At 44.0% G+C, this 5929-nt stretch overlaps 1 pseudogene; it reads left to right on the top strand.

The window, feature by feature from the left end:
• The window catches only part of LOC109229992, a 19389-nt pseudogene continuing 13908 nt past the window's right edge, over positions 449 to 5929 (top strand).

Below are 5929 nucleotides of genomic sequence, written 5' to 3'. Positions count from 1 at the left end.
TCAATGAGCAATACGAGGAAGAGGCTAAGAGTCTTCGGACCGAGTTGGATGCAACTCAGAAGGAACATGCCGACCTGGTGGAACGGGTTAAAGTCTTTGAGGTTAGTGACGATGAGCTAGACTCAGTGACTAATAATCAGAACCCACAGGTCCAAAGAAGATCGATCGGATCGACCAACTTTGGGATGAGATGGACGTTATCAAGGTTGAGGCTGAGGAGTGGAAAGGCAAAATGGACCGTTTGGCCTCGGAAAAGGAAACTGCCCGGGCGCAATTGGCCTTGGCGGAGGCTCAACTTTGAATGATGAGGGAGAAGGCTGAGACATAGTCTCCGAAAGCAGAGGAACTCAAAAAATTGGGCTCGGTTGTTGCCGATCGGGAGACCCTCGCTAAGGAGCTTAAAACAGCCAAGTCGGTGGTTGAAATAACCAAGGTTGACGCCGAAGAGATGGTGGCCAAGTATAGAGATGATGCTGAGGTGGACCAGGACTGCTTGAAAGACATTGATGAGTATAAGAAGTTGCAGTCCCGAAGGGAGGCCCTCGAGGAGGTTCATGCTTAGGGTTTCGATTTGTCGGTCGAGATCGCAAATGCTAAGGGGTTCGAGGTCGAGGCCAAGAAGTTTGCAAAGATCGAAATGCCTTAGCATAAAATAGATAGGTCATGTTCGTAGGTTCGAAGAAGCCTTGCCTTCGACATTATTTTATTTAACTTATCGTGGGGGTTCGGTATGATCGGAAACGTTTTCCCAAAGTACTTATAATTTTTTAGATTATAGTTTTCCGAGGATAGCCTTTAGAACCGGTTAAGAAATTTTGTAGGCCTTGTTTTTTGTTACGGGTCTCGGACGTCTCCGAGCCGTTTTAAAATGGTCGTAGCCTTTTTAGTTCAGGTGTTAACCAGTGGGCTTGTTACCCGAGTTATCCAGGCTTGCCTAAGATAACAGTCCCCGAATGGGGATGGCCATAGCCTTTAAGGTTCACGCACTACCTAATAGGTCTTGTGCCCTCGGGATCTGATAGCCCGGTCCGTCCAAGTTCGTCTTTAGAAGGCAGTCCCCGAGTGGGTATGATCGTTTGAACTCGGATTAAGGCGGCCCTTGGTCTCGATACCATTAGGAGATCGGATGTAGGAAATTCTTTAAGAAAAAAGAAAAAAATTTAAGGAACAAGATATTTATCCGCAAGGTAGAGACTTCTTTTTATTCTTGTGCATAATAGTTACACATGTGTACAAGATTTGTGCCAGGGCTCGAGCAGTCTATGTGGGCACGGTTCATTTGAGCGTTTGGCCCTTACAGTAAATCCTATCGATCGAGCCGAGACCATTAAATCACAAAGTTTCTTTCCTTGCTAAAGTCGTTATCCGAGGGTAATTCCCTCCATTGTTCGAGGTCGATCGTAGAGAGGCCTCGAATACTGCTGTCGTGATCTTCTATACCGGTTCATAACCGACCTTCAATTCTAAATTAGCATGATTTACTGTTGCCTCGTTAAAAACCTTGCCGGATAAAACCCTTTTGGGACTAAACCGGTTCAAGGGAAAATAGTGCAATGCGTGCTTTCAGGCCTAAAATTTATGTCGTTATTCGACGGTCGCCTACAAGTGTTAGTTCAAAATGCAAATAAGTAAAAGGAATGAATGGGGTCGTACCTTAGCAGTAATATCGCTTCAAGTGAGTTATGTTCCAGTTGCTCGGTAGTTGCTTGCCGTTCATTGTTCCGAATTTGTACGATCCCTTACTAGTGTCTCCGATAATTTTATAAGGACCTTCTAGTTAGTTCTCAACTTCCCTTCGTTCGGGTTCTAGGTACTTAGCGTGACCTTCCTTTACATAAAGTCCCCGACATTAAAATGTCGAAGGTTGGCTCTTCGATTGTAATACCTCTCGATTCGCTACTTTTGGGCGGCTAATCGGATAAGGCCGGCTTCGCGCCTTTTATCTAATAGCTCCAGGCTTGTATTCATGGCCTCATCGTTCGATTCCTTGGTTGCATATCAGAACCTGAGACTTAGTTCTCCGACTTCGACCGGTACTAGAGCTTCGACGCCGTAAACCAGCGAGAATGGGGTGGCCCCGATACTGGACTTCGAGGTCGTACAGTAAGCCCATAGGACTTTGGGCAGGATTTTATTCCATTTTCCTTTGGCGTTGGTTAACCTCTTTTTGAGGTTTTGGAGTATGGTTTTGTTGGTCGATTCTGCTTGTCCGTTCCCACTAGGGTGATAGGGTGTTAATAGGATCCTTTTGATCTTATGGTCTTCGAGAAACTTTCTTACTTTGCTGCCGATGAATCATTTACCGTTGTCGCACATGATCTCGGTCAGTATCCTGAACCGGCACATGATGTGGTCCCAAATGAAATCGATGACTTCCTTCTCCCTGACCTTCTCGTATGCCTGGGCTTCCACCCACTTAGAAAAATAGTTAGTCATAAACAATTTAAATTGAGCCTTATCGGGTGCCCATGGAAGGGGGCCAACAATGTCCATTCCCCAGTTCATGAATTTAAATTGTTTATGACTAACTATTTTTCTACGGTGACAAAACCGAATGCAGCAGCTCCTTGGGTTAATGAATCATCGGAGCATGTCTTTGACATTCATCACATTTTCGTACGAACTCCTTCGCGTCCTTTCCCATATCGATCCAGTAGTATCCGACTCTGATTATTTTTTGAACCAATGATTCAGCGCCTGAATGATTTCCACACGTGCCTTCGTGGATTTCCCTCAGGATGTACTCGGTATCTCCTGGTCCTAGACATATCGCGAGCAGGCCATCGAATGTTCTTCTAAACAGGGTTTCATCTTTGGACAAACTAAATCGGGCTGCCTTCATATGCAGGGCCCTCGATACATTTGGATCCAAAGGCAGTTTTTCGGTCTTCAGATATTCTATATATTTCTTTCTCCAGTCCCATGTTAGGCTCGTTGAGTTTATCTCGGCATGGCCTTCTTCCACTACCGAGCTCATGAGTTGTACGACTACCCCCGAGTTGAACTCGTCGTCCTCGATCGACGATCCTAAGTTAGCAAGGGCATCGGCCTCACTGTTTTGATCCCGAGGTACGTGTTGCAAAGTCCACTCCTTGAACTGATGTAATGTTACCTGCAACTTATCCATGTACCATTGCATTCGTTCTTCTCTGACCTCGAACGTCCCACTAACTTGGTTCACCACGAGAAGGGAGTCTCACTTAGCTTCGATCATCTCCACCCCAAGCTTTTGGCTAGTTCGAGACCTGCAATCATGGCCTCATATTTTTCCTCGTTGTTAGTCAATTTCACAGTCCTAATAGATTGCCTAACTACATTGCTTGTTGGTGGCTTCAATACGATGCCAAGTCCGGACCCTTTTGCGTTTGAGGCGCCGTCCGTAAAGATGGTCCAGATCTTCGAAGACGTCCCCAAGTTCACCAACAACTCTCTTTTGACCTCAGGTATTAGGGCCGGCGCAAAGTCGTCCACGAAGTCTGACAAAAGTTGAGATTTAACGGCGGTCTGGGGTCGATATTCAATATCGTACCCGCTGATCTCCACGACCCATTTGGACTATCCTCCCGAGAGCTCGGGTTTATGCATTATATTTTGCAATGGGTACGTAGTCACAACACATTTGGGATGACATTGAAAATATGGTTTCAGCTTCCTAGAGGCGCTTAGAAAAGCGAGCGCCAATTTTTCAAGGTGAGAGTACCTAGTTTCGCCCTCACCTAGAGTCCTGCTAACATAGTAAATTGGAAATTGCGTACCTTGATCTTCCCAGACCAGGACTCCACTTAACGCTATCTCCGATATTGCCAAGTACAGGTATAGTTGTTGGTCTGTCTTTGGCGTGTGAAGCGGTGGTGGGCTCGATAGATACCGCTTGAGTTCCTCCAAGTTCCTTTGGCACTCCGGGGTCCATGAGAAGTCATTCTTCTTCTTCAGTAGTGAAAAGATTCGGTGGCTCTTATTGGAGGACCTCGAGATGGATCACCCCAGGGCAACTATGCATCCGATTAATCTTTGCACGACCTTCACGTTGTCCACAACCGTGATATCTTCCATGGCTTTGATCTTGTCAGGGTTAATCTCGGTTCCCCGGTTGGATACCATGAATTCGAGGAATTTACCTAATCCGACTCCAAACGCACATTTCTCCGTATTCAGCTTCATATTGTACTTCTTCAATATGCTGAAAGTTTCCTGCAAATGTTTTAAATGGTCCTCTACTCGCATGGACTTAACCAACATATCGTTAATGTAAACCTCCATTGATTTTCTTATTTGTTCCTCGAACATCCGGTTTACTAGGCATTGATAAGTGGCGCCAGCATTTTTTTAATTCGAATGGCATCATGTTATAGCAGTATGTGCCGTACTTAGTGATGAAGGATATTTTTTCTTGATCACCCGGTTCATCCGTATTTGGTTGTACCCGGAGTAGGCGTCGAGAAAATTGAGGATTTAGTGGCCGGCCGTGGCGTCGATCATGCGATCGATGTTGGGCAAAGGGAAGGAGTCCTTGGGACATGCCTTATTCAAATCCTTATAATCTACATGCATCCTTAATTTATTCCCCTTTTTCGGATCTACCACTACGTTTGCTAACCAATCCGGGTATTTAACCTCCCGAATGGACCCTATTTTAAGGAGTTTAGATACCTCGTACTTGATGAAAGCATGTTTGACCTCGGACTGGGGTCTCCTCTTATGCTTGACCGGGTTAAACTCTGGGTCCAGGCATAGCTTGTGAGTGTTTATTTTTGGCGGGATCCCTGTCATATCGGGGTGGGACCAAGCGAAACAATCTTCGTTAGTTATAAGAAATTGAATGATTTTTTTCTTGAGCTCGGAGCTTAACCACGTGCCCAGGTATACCTTTCGATCAGGCGAGTGTTCACTTAGTACGACTTGCTCTAGTTCCTCGACTGTTGATTTGGTAGCGTCAGAATCATCGGGGGCTATGAAGGATCTGGGAACTCCGTTGTTTTCGTCCTCGTCTACCCCTCGTTCCTCCAATCCTGTCGAGGCTAGTATCGGTGATTGCTATTTGGCCCCGTCTTTGACCATCCGATTCGGGCCCCCCAATGTCAAAAGTATGGATGTCGAGATCACCTCATCGACCGCGAACATCTCCTTGGCGGCCGGTTGTTTCCCATAAACTGTTTTGACTCCTCCAGGTGTTGGGAATTTTAGCACCTGGTGCAGTGTCGAGGGTACTGCTCTCATGTTGTGAATCTATGGCCTCCCGAACAAAGCATTGTATATCATATCCCCTTCGATTACATAGAACTTGGCCTCCTGCGCGGTTCCGACGATGTTTACCGGTAATGTTATCTCCCCTTTAGTGGTCTCGCTTGCCATGTTGAACCCGTTCAGGACTCGGACCGTAGGTACGGTCTGGTCTTGTAGGCTATTGATACCCAATTTTTCCCTATATATTTTCAAAATAACATATGCATGCATATATAAGCTTGCCAAAGTGTTTTAGTATTTTTCCTAATTTCTAAAAGATTTTTAAAATCAATTTATTGCCTATTTTAGAAGTATAAAAACCAATAATTATTCCCAAAATTATCATTTTGGTGGATAATTTGTTTTCTTTCCCATATTTATACCAAAATATAGTTAAGGTAATTTTTGTATATTTTTTACAAATTTATTTGGTATTTTAAAAGCTAAATTGCATACAATTGCAATTTTAGCCTATTTTAAGATTAATAGCATTTTATAATTATAAATTTGGTTCCAATATTTTTAAATTAATATTTATATAGTATTTACTGATTCAGTACTTCTAATTTAATTTCAGAATCATTTTTACTATTTTTTATAAAATAAAAAGGGAAAAACTAGCTATTTAATATGTAGCCCCAATTTATTTCAATTATAGCCAAATTGACCCCTCCAACTGACCCAATCCTAAACTCCCAATTAGGCC

This window comes from Nicotiana attenuata, chromosome 7 (assembly GCF_001879085.1).
Source record: "Nicotiana attenuata strain UT chromosome 7, NIATTr2, whole genome shotgun sequence".
NCBI lineage: Eukaryota > Viridiplantae > Streptophyta > Magnoliopsida > Solanales > Solanaceae > Nicotiana > Nicotiana attenuata.
The sequence above is the reverse complement of the archived record's forward strand: the minus strand, read 5'-3'. Positions and strand labels throughout refer to the sequence as shown.